Below are 16,387 nucleotides of genomic sequence, written 5' to 3'. Positions count from 1 at the left end.
GGCTTGGTATATGTGGTATCATTAACTACCAGTTTGGCACATATATGAGCCTTTCCTTTTAGGTTATGGATGTAACCAAAGAATGCGTCATGGTTTTCCTTAGTTGAGGAAGCTAATTTGGATTCATAGTTAGATTTGGAGGACTTCACAAGGAGTCTTATTTGCTTTTTAAAGACGAGGAGGGAGTGTTTCCAGTTTGGGGCTTGCTCCCTCATACTCTTAGACAGCAATTTATTCCTCTTATTGTAAAGCCTGTTAATGGCAGTTGTTGACCAGACAGGTATGCTGTTCCTCGAGGAACTTGTTTTGGCCCTATCAGGTATGTCTGTGTCAATGCAGTTGTTCAGGTGTTTGTATAAAGTGTTTGTGTAGAACTCAGCATAGTTGCCATCTCCATCTGAGGGTGGAGTTGCAGTGACACTGTCTCTATTTTATTTATTTTTAAATTGAAATCTATTAATTATGGTGTTTAAATTATATTGCGCTTATAAGTTTTACACATGTTAATGGAAAAGTGTGTGTTTTGTAAATTTAAATATAAAATGGGATGGGTCTGCATTTTTCATGTTTGACAGGTAATAAATAATATGATGCTGTTGCTTTAAATTTTTGAAACGTTTAATCAAGTTTAATCAGTGTACTTTAAACAGCTTATAAAATTGTGGTTAATCAATAAAATTATTTCACTTTGAATAAATGAGCCAAGAGCCACTCAATTGTATAGAATTTATAAACGCACTAAAAAACAAAATAAGCTCTCCAGCCAATAACACCAAAACAGTGCCTTGCAACCAGGACTGCACACCACACACAGAATCAGCATTCACACAAATGGTAAAAAGCATACGAAAGTCCGGAACACTGGACGTAAAAAATGATAGTCCAACTAAAATAATCAGCCACTTAATGACAATTTCTAAGCGTTTTCATCCAAATAAATTATTACAGGACTTTATCAGAGATAAAAACAGTTAAAACATCACTTTCTTATATAACCTTTGAACGGGAAGTGGTAAACTTGATTAAACTTTTCAAAAATTTAAAGCAACAGTGTCATATTATTTTAACCTGTCAAATGTGAAAAATGCAATCCTACACCATTTTGTATTCAAATTTACACAACACATGCTTTTCTATTAACAAAGTGCAATAAGTAAACTTTGATATAAATATTAGATTTCTGGCTTTGTGAAGTTGGAGTAGAAAAGTGCTGGCAGGCAGAGTATCACAGGCACAAATCACTCTGGTGATGATGAAACCACAAATATTTTAATGGTAAAATCTACAAATGAACAAGTATAAACATGAGCGCTTTCGTTAAACAAGTGTTAACTTCATCAGACACCATTAAAATGCAAGACAACCATTATATACATGTAACAACACTCTAATTAGGTAAAAAAGGGAAGGGAGCTAGCTGAGCAACACTGAGAAAGAACATTAATTAATCTCTTAGTGACTGAATCACAGTTTAAACTAAAGTTGTATTAGTTTTAACTGTGATTCAGTCACTAAGAGGTTAGCCAGTTGGCTATCCAGTAGACTACATATCGGTTTATGTTAAACGGGAAGAGTTTATCTGTGATACCAGCATGTGGAATGGTGTCAAACTATTTGGCAGGGTCAAGGTAAGCAATGTGTTCTTTACTTTAAAAAGACATGATTAGGTTTAGTAGGTACCAGCTACTTTTTACAAATGCTAATTGTTTTGGTTTGTGTCGAGGGTATAAAGGTCATCTGTGTCCTTACTTATCAGTTCGGTTACTATGCTATCCATAACTTTAACAATTATACTTATGAGACTGATGAGCTATAGCTGAATTTGTTTTCAAGGATATAAGCAATAATTTCAGAATCAGAGTAGAAAATTCCATTAAAGTTTGGTACAGCAATGGGCATGATTCCTAAATTTCCTTTTATTGCTGAAGAAGTCATTGTTGTTATCTATGGAACAGGTTGTGGCCCTTAGTTCATAGTTCACGTTGCACTCCTTGGTGCCCATAAGGGTTTTACTTACTAGTTTTAAGCCTTGTTTATATTGGGAAAGTTAACATTTATCAATCTATTACAGATAGCTTAAAATTTCTTATTTTTTATTTTAAAGCTTGTTTATAATGGAGTTCGACCACATATGTTAATTTCTTAATTTATCATTACTATTATGATTTATTTTTTTATTTTTATTTATTTGCAGTTGATTTACCAGGATAGTCCATTGGGCCAAAATGAACCCATTTTCAATGGAGTCCTGGGGAGAAAAGCTCCAAAACTAAATAGGTTACAGTAGGTTATTCATAGTAGTTATACAAATTATACTATTATACAAAAGTTAAAGATACAAGCAAAACAATTTCAAATAATACAGCAAAACTAAAATTAATACAGACTAGTGATGAAATTAATAGATAATACAAGCTAAAAGGAATATTGCATGAAAGTACTGAGAAATAATAAGATAACAGGAAGCAAACACTTAAGAGGTGTGGCCTAGTGCATTATTTCCAAATATCATAGGAATAATAATATGTATGAGTTAGGGGTAAATAATAAGAAAAAAATGCAGGAGGAAAACAGGGAAAAGAAGGAAGATGGAAATTGCAAGTGTTAGTTATGTGGGGTGGGAGCAAGAGCATTCCCACTGTGGTACTAGATGTGAATGAAGAGATCTTTTAAAAATAAAATGGTTGGGGGTGGTGCAAATGGATGGTGGTAGGGAGTTCCAAAGGCATGCAAGACCATAAGACAGAAGATTTTTGCCTGGAGGACGAGTTGGTTTATATACTTCTAATAGATTTTGATTGTTGGACCTTAATACTCTATCAGGAAGGTGCATTTTAAAAGCTGATGAAAGGGAGGGACAGAGGGAGGGGACAGAGAGAGGGAAAATGAGCTTGTGTGCAAGAGTTAGTTGAGTGCATGTGAGATAACTGGGTAGCTCTAGCCATTTTAGTTTTTGGAGAGAGGAACAGTGGTGGGTGGAGGACTTGTGGTTGGTGGCAAACTTGGAGATTTTATTGTAGCAAGAGGAAAGTTGCGTTTTCAGAGAGGACTGTAAATTAGTTAGGAGTGGAGCTCCATAGAGAAGGGAGGGGATAAGAAATGAGGTAGAGAGAGTGATTTTGGTAGCAGGTGTAAGGTAATGATTTTGTCGGTAGAGCATACCTAGTTTTTGATGGGTTTTTTTTATATTTAGCTGTAGGTGAGAGTTGAATTTGAGCTGGCTATCAATTTGGACCCCAAGTAACTTGGTCTCTGACACCAGTTCCAGAGGTGAGTTATTTTGACTAGTGAGAGAATGTGTTTTTATCGAAAGAGGTTACTTTGGAGGGGGTAAATAACATTAATTTGGTTTTAGAGGCATTGAGTGCTAGGTGATTTCTTTTCATCCATTGCTCAGTGGTTGTAAAAGCATCTTGAGTCAGTTTTAGGAGTGAGGGGATAGAAGTGGCAGAGCATATAATAGTAGAATCATCTGCATATTGGATGATGTCTGAGAATGGGATAGAGCTGTGGAAATCATTTATAAATATATTAAAGAGAAGGGGACCCAGTATGGAGCCCTGGGGTACTCCAGTAGGGGTATTTAGAAATGAGGAGGTGGCCTTTTTCCATTTTACTGCTTGATATCTGTTAGATAAGTAGCTGGAGAACCAGTTCAAAGAGGAGGGAGATAGGTTAAGTTTTGAGAGTTTAGTTAGTAACAGGCTGTGAGAGATAGTGTCAAAGGCCTTAGAGAGGTCGAATAGTAGGGTAGAAACAATTTGGCCAGAGTCACGGGCTTTATTTACAGTTTCAAGGAAGGAGAGGAGGGCGGTCATAGTGCTATGATTTGGTCTGAGTCCGTGTTGTGTGGGAGTTAGTAGGTGATTATCTAAGAGATGTGGAAGGAGTTGTAGTTGAATACACTTTTCTAAGAGATTAGAGATGGGGGACAGGATAGCGATGGGGCGGAAATTAGTAACATTGTTATTGTTGCCACCTTTATGTAAAGGTATGATAAATGCTTTTTTTCCAGATTTGGGGTACTATACATTCTTGGATAGAGCGGCTGATTAAAATGCTAATGGGGTAGGCGATTGCTTCAGCAGCTTTGCTAAGAAAGTAGGAAGGGATGTTATCAGGAGCATTAGTGCATGGCTTCAGTTTCAGAAGGAGTTTCTTTATAGTAGAAGTGGGTATAGGTTTTAATGAGAGAAAAGGAGAGTGTGAAGAGGGGGAATTAGGGGCAGATGAAGATAATGAAGTAGTTAGAGTAGGAGAAGGAGTGGAGGGATGAGAGTTAGTAGATGGGAATGAGGAAGTAGTAGCTTTGCAGGGTAGAGTGTTGTGGGGGAGGGTGGGGGAGTATTGGAGAATGTAGTGGTGTTAGAGAATGATGATGTTAATTTGGAAATAGATTCAATGAAAAAAGAGTTAAATTGGGTAGCCAAATATAGGTCAGGAGCGTTTGGGTCTGGGGTAGAGGTGGCTTGTTTGCTGGGGTTAAGGAGAGTAGAAATACCTTTCCAGAATTTCTGAGGGTTTGATTTATTATTGTTTTGGAGTGTGGAGAAGTAATTTTGTCGATCAGAGATTATGAGCTTTTTTACCTTATTTCGAAGTATTTTATATTCATTATGGACTAGGGGGGATTTGTTTTTCTGGTAGTGTGCCCAGACTTTATCTCTGTGCCGCATAGTTGCTAGTGTGTTTTTGGTTAGCCAAGGGGCTGTTTTAATTTTAATTCTCTTAGTCCTTAGGGGTGCATGTGAGTCAAGTAGTTTTAGGAATATTGAGTTGAAGTGGGCAACTGCGTTATCTAGAGATAATATTTTTAGACAATTCCAGTTAATTGCTTTTAGAGAATTTGAAACGGTTGTTGGGTTAAAGTTTTTTTGGTTATGGATAGTAATATAATTATGGGTGTGATGCAGGAGTGATGGAAGTCGATGAGTGAAGATGGGTATGTGGTCACTAAGGGGATCAGGAAGAGTGCCACTGTCAGAGAAATAATGGGGATGAGAGACTAGAATCCAGTCTAGAATACTGCCGCTAGAGAGTTTTTTTGAGGGGTGTGTTGCAGAGTTGATTAGCTGTGAAAAATTGTAGAGGTTGATATTAAGAGGGTTTTTAGGAGACTGAATGGAGGCCCAGTTAATATTCATGTCTCCTAAGATTATTGTTTGATTGCTAAAATTGTTGGAGAGCCAGGAGAGGATATCTTCAAGTATAGAAATATTATCCCCTGGGGAGATGTAGAGTGAGGCTATACATATGTGTTTATGTAGGTTAAATTCGAGTAATGTGAGGAGTAGTTCAGCATTTTTAAAGTCTGGAATAGGTTTGTTATAGGGGATAACTGACAATGAAGATGAGTATAGGAGAGCTACTCCACCCCCTTTTTATGGGACCTGTCTTTTCTTATGATAGAGTAGTTTGGTGGAATAATTTCAGAGTCTTTTATATGGGGGTTTAACCATGTTTCAGAGATGGTTAGGATGTCAGGTTTATTATGTATGAGCCAAGCATGGAGGTTTGGGACTTTGTTTTCTATACTTTGGGAGTTAAAAGAAGTAAATAAAATGGACTTGTCTGTAGTGGAAGATGTGGAGGGGCCTGGGTTGGGATGGATGTCACCTGATAATAGACTGGAAATTAGATGTAAGAGTGGATTAGTGAGGTAGTCAGACAGTTTAGTAAGTAGATTGGGTTCTATTGTGAATCTGAAGCATTTGCTAGTTACTATGGGGGTAAAATGTTTATGAGAAGTGATAAGTTTGTATGGGAAAAGTAGGAGATTATTTATAGGATATAGATGTGGAGAAATAGGAGTGTGCGAGTATGGTAGAGGGGAGTTAAGATGGTTGGTAACATGGAGGGATTGTGAGTGGTACGAGTTAAGGGGTTGGGTGAGATAGTAAAGATAGGAAAAATTAATAAGTAGAAGTAAAAAGGAGATGAAAGAGGGTTTTGAAAGCATGATGAAATGGGGAGTATGTAGAGTTAAAATGTTGTTGATGAATTATATGTGGATATAAGGGAGATTTATGTATATAGGGGCTGGTAAGTACTGAAATAATAGTACAGGAGTGGAGAGTTGTGTTAGGATTGGAAGGGGTGTGGTTAGGGAGTGGGAATAAAGGGATAAGAGGAATCCTGTTGGCTAGGTGGGATAGTCTTGGGAAGGTAATGAAGGTTAATTTGGGTGGGAAAAAGGGAGTGGTTGTTTTCAGAGAATATGATTGATTGGAGTAGAATGGCAGTGGGTGTAGTTATGGGGAGAATATAGGTAGAGGTGCTGGGGGCGTGTGGGAAATAGGGGCAGGGTAGGGGAGCAGAGTGAGCCCGCAGGGTGAACGGAGCGGGTAGAACTAAAGAGGGCTGGAGAGGTTCGAGAGCCTATCAGTGGAGTGTTGTTTGCAGAGGGGTAAGTTTGCAGAATGGTAAGTAGAGGGGACCTGGATGTGTTGGGTAAGAGTGGGCTATGAGAATTTAGGAGAGAGAGTAAGAAAAGAAATGTTAGAGCTTAGAGTGGGCTAAAAGAGTATAGGAGATAGAGTGAGAAAAAGAAATGTTAGCGCTTGGAGAGAATACATGAAGTGAGTGAAGTGAAGTCTATTTTAGTGGGCGGAGGATGCCACCTAGTGGACAAATGCAGAAGTATACACTTTAGTCCACTAGGATTTTCTCTGGACCAAGTTGGACTGAAGGAAGAAGGGAGCTAGTGTAAGTCAGGGAACGGGAGGAGGGGGAAGAGCAGAGAAACTGGAACAAGGGGGGTTTAGGCTGCTGGCTTTCCTGGCAGGGAGTATACTAAAACAGCTAGCAAGGCTTAAACAGTAAGGTGATTAAAGGTTTAACAGCAGATGCACATACTTCCTTAGATTCTTCTTGGTTCAATTTCCAAAAAAGGGATGAGGCAGCAGAGTTGTTACTATTACTTGAGCAATTGGATGAGCTGTATTAATTTAGTTAGGTCTAGATGTCCACCCAGGCGTAATCAAAGGATAAATCAGGGCAAAAAAGCTAGAAGACAGGAGAGAAAGTTGAGAGAGAAGTAGTATTTTAGTAATGTAAAACACACCTTGACTCCAAGTAGCAGTAATAGGCAGTTACTAAGCATGTATTAAAAATAAAATCCGCAAACATCATGTAGCAATGAGAAGAAAATAAATCAATCATATCAGCTAATAGTTTGTTACAAGAGCAATTAACAAATTGCATGTAGAAGTGTTCAATTTTACTCAATACTGCAAGTAGGTAAAACAGAGTAGGCTAGGAGCAGTGCAGTGTCCATTATACGACCTCCAGATGACTACTTTGGGAGAGTAGCAAACGTCTCTGTAATAAGCGAGTGGAAGTTGGCGTTAGGAGGGCATAATTAACAGATTCAAAAGCGTCTTGAGCACTCAGTTTTACTGTTTGGCCCACCAAATGGGCATAGCTCATTTAAGACAGAACAAAAGCTTTTCTGTTCTAAAACAGGCTGATATACAAATAGGCACTCCAAAATAGATAGGGCAAATGTCGTAATACAATGTGCTCTACAACACTTGAGAAGATTACATATCTCTGTAACATGCACGTGGAAGTTGGCGTTTACAAAAATAATAATTAGCCAACAGACTCCACGGCATTTTTAGATTACATTAACCAATACTCTCATCAAAACTGCAGCTAATAGCCTTTAACAAAGAGAAAATCATCAATACTCTCATCAAAAACTGCAGCTAATAGCTTTTAACGGAGATAAAAATCACCTAGCACATGGCTATTGTACAATACATTAACCAGTACACTCCAAGGACAGCAAATAAAAGCTTTTAACAGACTACAATAACTAAGCACACCATTTATAGCGTACAGTGCGTTGATGAAGGAACATACCCGATAACGCCCTTATAAGGGAAAGCATATACAGATAGCAAGTATTAGCGACTCTATATCCAGCGCACATCTACTGTATCAAGTAACATTGGATGAATGGTATCAGACTCCATGATGCACCGAGACTCAAGTTATGCTTGGGCAGATCTCACCATGTTATACTGTCCCTGCTGCCATGTATAGTGCAATGATGTCTCTGACCACTTAAAGGGCACTGTTTATTTCTGAGTATTATGAATGCATCACCCTCATTTTGAAGTATTATAAATTCATATGGTGAAGTATTATGAATTAATTTATACATCTCTTCTTCTTCTTCTTTCAGCTTTTTTTCAGCATTTCGCCACAGCGAGGATCTTTAGCGTACGATTGATGGATGGCAGTGGAGGTGTCGAGGTGTGCAGTTGCCAGCCAACCTTCCACGAAAGGCCAGCACACACCACACCTAGGGCCAATTTAGTATGTCCAATGTCCAAGCACCCAATCCATGGGATGTGGGAGGAAACCGGGAGCAGACACCGGAGGACCCCACGCCCACACAGGGGAGGACATGCAGACTCCGACAGGGCACCCCCCCAGCGAGGATGGAACCGAGAACCCTCTTGCCTGTGGCGGCAATGCTAACCACTGCACCCACGGGCCGCCCAATTAATTTATACATCTCTAAGTATAATATATATATATATATATATATATATATATATATATATATATATAAAAATGTGTATGTATTATTTATTTTATTTATTTATTACAGTTTGATGACTGGGATAGTCCACTGGGCCTGGAAGAGCCTGTTTTCAGTGGAGGCCTGGGAAGAAAAGCTCCACAGTATATAGACAATTAAACAATAGTTATACAAAGTAATAAAGTAATAGAACAGTGAAACATACAGAGATAATATACAATTTGTTAAAAAGACATGACATTTCTAATCCTAGATAATAATTTTCAAAAGTGAGATTCATATAGTTTAAACATATTAAAAGTATAAGCATTTCAGATGGAAAAAAGCATGTGAGTAAAAAAAACATTTATATACAGATAAAACACATTTTATTTTATTATTTATTTATTTATTTTGGGGGAGTTAGGAATATGAGGAGAGGTCAGAGAGAAGGAGATGTAAAGGGTGGTATATAGTGGAGAAATGGAATGGGTTGGGGGATGTTTGTGAGGTATAGAGTAGGGGAGAAAGTAGAGGCAAAGGTTAAGGGGACACTGTGATAGCTGATTGAGGTATGCAGTGCATGGGAGATGGTGTTAAAAGTTTATGTGGTACAGAAACTCTACACTTTGAAAGGAGGTGAGATGGAGAATAGTTTTGAAGTTTGAGTGGCTATGAGTATTTCGAAGGTTGGTAGGAAGAGAATTCTAGAGTTTGGCTAGGGAGCAGGATAATAGTAGGTGGCCCGGGGGTTGAATGGGGCTTATATGTGTTTAGAAGATTGTGGGAAAGTAAGGGATTAAAGAAGTAGACAGTGAAGGACAACTAGAAGGTTTGAATATGAGCTTGTGAGCAGTAGGGAGTTAAAAGAGTTTGAGGTAGATAGGAAGTTCAAGCCATTTCAGAGAGTGGACAGAGAGACAGTGATGCAATGAGTTTCTGGAGTTGGTGGCAAATTTGGAGATTTTATGGTAACAGGCTTCCAACTTGTCCTGTAAGCCTAGCTGAAGATTAGTGAATAGGGTGGGCGCCATACATAAGAGAAGGAAGAAGGTAAGTACAGGTAAGGGTGTGTCTGGTGGAGGGGGTAAGGTAGCGATTGTGTCTATACAGGAGACCTAGTTTTTGGTGATTATTTTTTTATGTTAGTTTGGATATGGATGCCAAATTGTTCATAGTTTAGTACTAAGCTAACTATCCTTGTGAGCCATTTTAAACCTAGCCAATTATCCCTTGTGAGGCTCAAACCCTGCACTTTGTGTTTGTAAGGCAAACACCTTAGCCATTAAGCCACCCTCCCAACCCCTTTTTGATTTTCATCAATTATAACACTGAGCAGTTTGGTATGTGATACTATTTCTATGGGACTGTTATTCTGAGCAGTCACTGTAAAAGAGTTTTTGTCCATACTGGTGTTTTTGGATGGGGAGAAGATCATTAACTTTGTTTTATTGGCATTTAAGGTGAGTTGATTACTATGCATCCATGACTCGGTCTTACAGAAAGCTATCTGAGTTTGGGGTGTCTGCTGTACAGATAATGGTCGAGTCGTCAGTATATTTAATTAGTGTGGCATCAGAGAGAGACTGGTGGGCATTATTAATGAAGATGTTAAAGAAGAGGGTGCCTTGGACAGATCCCTGGGGATCTTCGATAGGGGTGTGTAGAAAGGAAGAGAGTGAGTTTTTCCATTTGACAACTTGCTGTCTTTCAGAGAGGTAGCTGGTGAACCAGGTGATGGCAGGAGGGGAGAGGTTGAGAGAGAAGAGTTGGGATAATAGTAAGGGGTGAGAAATGGTATCAAACGCTTTGGAGAAATCAAAGAATAGAGTAGAAACTATTTTTCCTGAGTCACTAGCAAGGTTTATGGAGACTATAAAGGAGAGGAGGGCAGTGATGGTATTATGCCCGGGATGAAAACCATGTTGTGTAGGGGTTAGTGGGTTGTTTTGGGTCAGATAGGACATCATTTGGGATTGAATACATTTCTCCATGATTTTTGATAGTGGGGATAGGATGGCTATGGGCCAAAAATTAGAAGTGTCAATGTTTTGCCTCCTTTATGGAATGGAATGATAAAGGTGTGCCTACATAGTGAGGGTTGAATGATTCTAGTATGGATCTGTTTATTAAGATAGAGATGGGATAGATGCTGTCTGCAGACAGTTTGAGGAAAGTTGTGGGTAGGTTATCTGGGGCAGGGGGCCATGGTTTGAATTGTAGGAGGTGCTTCTTTATTTTGCTTATAGAGACAGGAGAAAAGCTAAAAGTAGGAGTAGGGGTAGTCAGATTGTGTGGAGTTGTAGAGGGGTTGTTTGGGGGAGGAGGTTGAGAGTGGTGAGAGAAGCTGGTAGTAAGTTTAGCTGTGGATTCTATGAAGAAGGTAAGGTTTAGGTTAGAGGATGGATTGTCCTTATTGCCTGGGTGGAGAAGGGAGGAGATAGACTCCCAGAATTTTCTTGAGTTGGATAAGTTCTCTGATTGAATTTTACTGTAGTATAATTTCCAGTCCCTGGTTAATTAGCTTTTTTTACAGTGTTACATAGTTGTTTGACTTCTATTAGGACGTGGTAATTTATTTTTATGGTAATTGTTTCCACTTTTTTTCTCTTAGGTGCATGATTTGTTTAGTTTCTTTGGTTAACCAAGGGGGAGGAAAGTACTCAACAGCATTGTCAAGATGCAAGGTTTTTAAGGGTGACCAATCTGTTACTTTTTATTTTATTTATTTATTTAACATTTGTTAACTGGGAAAGTCCGACTTGGAACAAGCCAATTTTCAGCGGAGGCCCTGGGAGAAATGCTCCAGATGCATGTCTTTGTAACGTGGGAGGAAACTAGAGCACCTGGAGGAAACCCACACGAATGCAGGGAGGACATGCAGACTCTGCACAGAAGACACCCCAGCTGAGAATCGAACCAGAGAACCTCTTGCTGTGAGGCGACAATATTATTGCTGTACCACTGTGCCATGGACTGGTTTTAGGCAGTCTATGAATATTTGTGGGTTGAAACTGGAAAGGTTCTGAGACTGTACATAGTGGTGTTGCATTTGAGGGGGAGAGGAGTGATGGTCAGCAAATGCAGGCAGGTGGTCGCCGAGAGAGTTAGGAAAGCAGTGAGTATCTAAGATAATGTTTGAAATAGAGACTAAGATCCAGTCAAAGATGGCACCAGTGGTTCCACCTTTGTTTGGTCTGGTAGGAGATTTTATTAATTTGGTGTAGTTGTAGTGGTTGATACTTAGTGAGAGGGATTCAGAGTTTATCATGGCCCAGTTTATGTTTACATCACCTAAAATAACTATTTCATTTTTGATGTTAGTTAAAAACCAGGAGAGTATGTCTTCAAGTATAGGGATGTTGTTGCCTGGAGGAATATAGAGGGCAGCAATGCATATGGATTTGTGTTTGTTGAGTTTAAGGAGGGCAATACAGAATTCAGAATAGGTATATTTAGGAATGGGACTGGTGTAGGGAGTAACAGTGTAGGAGGAGGAGTACAGTATGTCTACTCCACCAGACCACCACCTTTTTTGTTAGGTCTGTCAGAGCATAGCATTTGGTAACCTGGTGAGAGAATTTCGATATTTTTTATATTAGATTTAAGCCAGGTCTCTGTGATGGCAACAATGTCAGGTTGGTTATGGGACAGCCATGTATAGAAGATGGGAATTTTATTTCTAAGGCTTTAAGCATTAACTGTAATAAAACAAAAAATGTTGGGGTGGGGGAAAGTGGTAGATGGAGATCAGAGTTGGGTGTGATGTTGATAGGGCCAGGGTTGGCATGGATGTCTCTGGAGAGAGACAATGAGAGCCTATCTAGTATGAGTCTAATATAGTTTGTTAAAGAGGGTGAGTATAGGTGATGATGAATGGTGTATTTGGATGGGTGTGGAGGATGAGGGAGAAGAGGATGGGGTAGGATGGGAATTACTCTGAAATTAAATAGGAGGGTAGTGTTTGAAGAGTAGAGCTCATGGGCTATAGAAGAGAAAGATGGATAGGTTGATGTATAATGTAAAGGTAAAGTATAGAAGTGTGGTGCAAATTGTGAAGGAAAAGTATAGGAAGGGGTAGGAAGGTAGGTAAGATAGGAAAGAATTGAAAGTAGAGTGATGATCATTATTAAGTTAAAAGGATGTACTGAGGTCTGAGACATAGAGTGAGTAGGCTTAGATGGGAATAGGTAGGTTGATGGGAGGGGTTGAGAGGCTGTTTAGGTGACTGGATGCTGTGGGAGACTGGGAGGAGTTATGGATAGAATAAATGTAGAGGTTGTGGGGGTAAGTGGGAAATGGGGGCAGGGTAGGGGAGCAGAGTGAGTTTGAACGTTAGCGAGGGCAAATGGAGTGAGGCTACACCAAGAACGACAGGTAAGGAGCATTTATACAAAAATCAGTTGGTAACATGGCAGTGGGACTGTTCTTTAGTATAGTTTTCTGAAAGGCAAAAGATGTGGGACAAGTAAGCCAATCTGAGGTGTACAGATGGATGGGGGGGGCCTACGAGAGCAGATGAGGTAGTATAAATAAGACAGTAAGGGGAACTAAGAGCTGGCTATGGAATTACAAGTCTAAAGTTTCAACATTTGTCAAGGAAGTATGTAACTTAGTTACAGCTAAGGAAGTTGTAGGGAGATATGCTAAAACTCCATAGGGTGCGGGGGATTTGCTACAGGGATGGGGCCGAACTGCAGATAACACTGGGTCTGCTACCAAGCCTGCTAACACACTGTTATGTTGATAGATATTAACCTGTTGTTTAGCAGATAGCTGGTATCAGGTCAGGTGTTTGGTGGTTTCCAGCTTGTAGAATCAGGGTGGGTGGTCAAGATTCCCAATGCAGTGGATTTGCTATGGAATAAACGATAGACATAGTTAAGTCAAATAGCTGTAGAGTAGTTATTATTTGCAGGGAGGGAAGGTGAGGACTATACTTGAAGTCAATGCTTGTTATAAATGCACTGGGGAGCAGTATTACATTAGAATAGATTAGGTAGGTTGTTAGGGGGAAATATAGTAAAGTACTACTTGCAGTTATGGTAGTTAAGGGGCGCCAGGATTGCACTATGTAATGATCTGGGAGAGTCTAGGAGAGTCATAACCTCTCGGTAGTGTAGGGGTAAATGCAGACTTGGGGCAACCAGAGTCAAATTGTAGTTTATGGCAATTATGTGGCACTGTTTGGTAGGTAAAGGCTAGTACATGCACAAACATAGTTTTGGGGCCGAGAAATAGAGACCGAGATTAGATAGTTAAAAAAAAGTATTTCAGCATATATAAATGGTACTCTGTTGGTCTAGGAAATGGCATTCACCATGAGCATATATACATAAAGAAGTGAGGCTGAACTGGCAGAAAAAGAACAATAACAATATTCATAGCAGAGAAATAAAATAGTCATAGCAGAAAGTATGTATTTACAGCAGAGAATGCAGTTTACGGGAGAGCACTATAAACATCTGCAAATGAGCTCTGTTGCTGGTTATGTCAGGGGGTTACAGTATTCAAACAAACAGCAGTCTGCACGATCTGTCCTGTACTAGTTGACAGCAATGCCAGGAAAATATATACATTGATATCAGTTTAAAGAGACAAAAAAGAGAAAACAGGTATTCCATTGTAAATTCCGTTGCTCATATATCACAACAGTTCGCTAAACCAGTAACTGAAGCAGGCATTGTCATCCTTTTCACAACATTTAACTGACTTTTACTGATAATTAGACAGTGTGCTCCATTTAGCCATGTGTGGTCTTTATGTAAAGAGATGTAATCTCAAAAAATAAGCCTAAAACACCAGAATAGCGCAGGAATCTTAGCACATGTGGTTGTTGCTAACAAGGTATATCAGAGCTGCAGAAAGAAGGCTAGTTACAAAAAATAGTTCACTTACACTGTCAATAGTGCCCCCTCATTGTCTGTATAACCTGAGGAAAATTAGTCTGTAATATAGCGTGCACACACACACACACACACACACACACACACACACACACACACACACACACACACACACACACACACTGTTGCAGAAAGCATGTGATAAAATTTAAAATGTAGAGTAGACTAATACCCTAATATTCTACTGAATACTGATCCTCCTTTAGTGATTACACAATCAGCAGGTAGGAGAGATGTTTAAGTAGTTTGTTTTTATTGTTATTATCATCAACATTTATTGCTTATTTGTAACATTCATATCAAGGGTTAAATAATCGACTACTGCGCTCACAACTGTCAGTGCAGTATATAACACTGTCAATCAATTGTGCCCTCTCACTGTCTGCACGACCTGAGGAAAATGAGTTCCAGTGTAAAATGCTGCCTATAAAGAAACATAATTTAAAGTTGTAAGTATCACTGGGTACTAGATTATTTGGAGAACTGCTCCATTTATAGTTATCAGTAAAGTCTGAAAATAGAAGGAGGTTTATTTTGGAGTGATCGCAAAATACTATTTTGAAGGGGGGGGTTTCAAGGTGAGTTTTAAACGAGAAGGCTATTGCTATGTAGTCAATTTTACTAATGAGATTCTGACATAAGGAGTAGTACATATATTTTAAGATTGAAAACCGTGATAAACCAGAAGTTAGCGAAAAAAGTTCAATTTAAACAAATCCAACTCCAAAGAAGCGTTAGAAACGCCAAGAACTTTTATTATAACAACAAAGCTTTCAGATACAAATCCTTCATCAGTGTTTGTATATCTCTAAAATAATTCATGTTAGTTATATGTACATTTAAAAAGTCACATGAATACAGTCAGCCTATAAAAAATAAGATTAATTAACCACATTAAATACCAATTAAAAAGTCAATAGACTTCAAAAAATATATAGAATGTTAAAAACACATTAAATATACTTTCTCTAGTGTAAATCATTCTGTTTTGTAACCAAAATAGGTTTTATACTAACCATATTATTTAATCCTGGCTCAGCATCAGCTCTTAGCCTAATTATCCAGGTATACTCTACTTTCTTGTGCATTGTTTAAGTCACCACCCCTGATTTGTTTATGTACTATGTTATTCACTTTAAATTTAAAGGTATGTTCAGGACCTTTTTCTATTACATGCTTACTCAGTGCATTTATTTCAGCTTGCCTACGCATGTTTGATTTATGCTCTATTATGCGCTCTTTTAATTTTCTACTACTCTTGCCTACATGAAAAGATGAGCATAATGTGCATGTCACTAAATAAACAATATTAGTTGTATCGCAAGTAGCTGCACATCTAAATGTACAAGTGTCTCCTGTAGTTGGATGTTTAAATACATGTAGTCAATTTTACTAATTAGGTTCTGACATAAGGAGTAGTACAGAAAGGGAAGCAATGTTTCCTCTGCCTCTTTCATTCATACCTAAGCTACCTGAAGACAGCCTACCCTGCACTCTTCTTATAATCTCCTCCTGTCCATCTTTCTTCCTTTTTCCTTCTATAACCTTAATATGAACACCTATCTCATACTAAGACATCACTCAGTTTCACTTCACTGTCTCTAATCATGTAATCTTTGATATCTCTTTAAATATCTTATCAGAATTGTCTCGGGTCTCATTTACCACATACTAATCTATGTAACAAATAATATGACTACTGAGTTTTTCCTCACATATTTTATCCAACTCATGTTATTGTTTTCTATTGCACTCTACTATGTACATATGTTCTATGTTTTTCTCATTACGACATTTTTTTCACTCTTGTGTTTTGCAGTGTAACATGATACTTTGTGATATTTTGTACTTGATGTTTTGTAATGTAACATGATATGTTATGATTGAAAATATTTGTACTTGATTTTTGAAATATTGTGACCATGGAGCTTATCTCCCCGGGCCTCTG

This window comes from Protopterus annectens, chromosome 4.part0 (assembly GCF_019279795.1).
Source record: "Protopterus annectens isolate FY-2018-M chromosome 4.part0, PAN1.0, whole genome shotgun sequence".
NCBI lineage: Eukaryota > Metazoa > Chordata > Ceratodontiformes > Protopteridae > Protopterus > Protopterus annectens.
The sequence above is the reverse complement of the archived record's forward strand: the minus strand, read 5'-3'. Positions refer to the sequence as shown.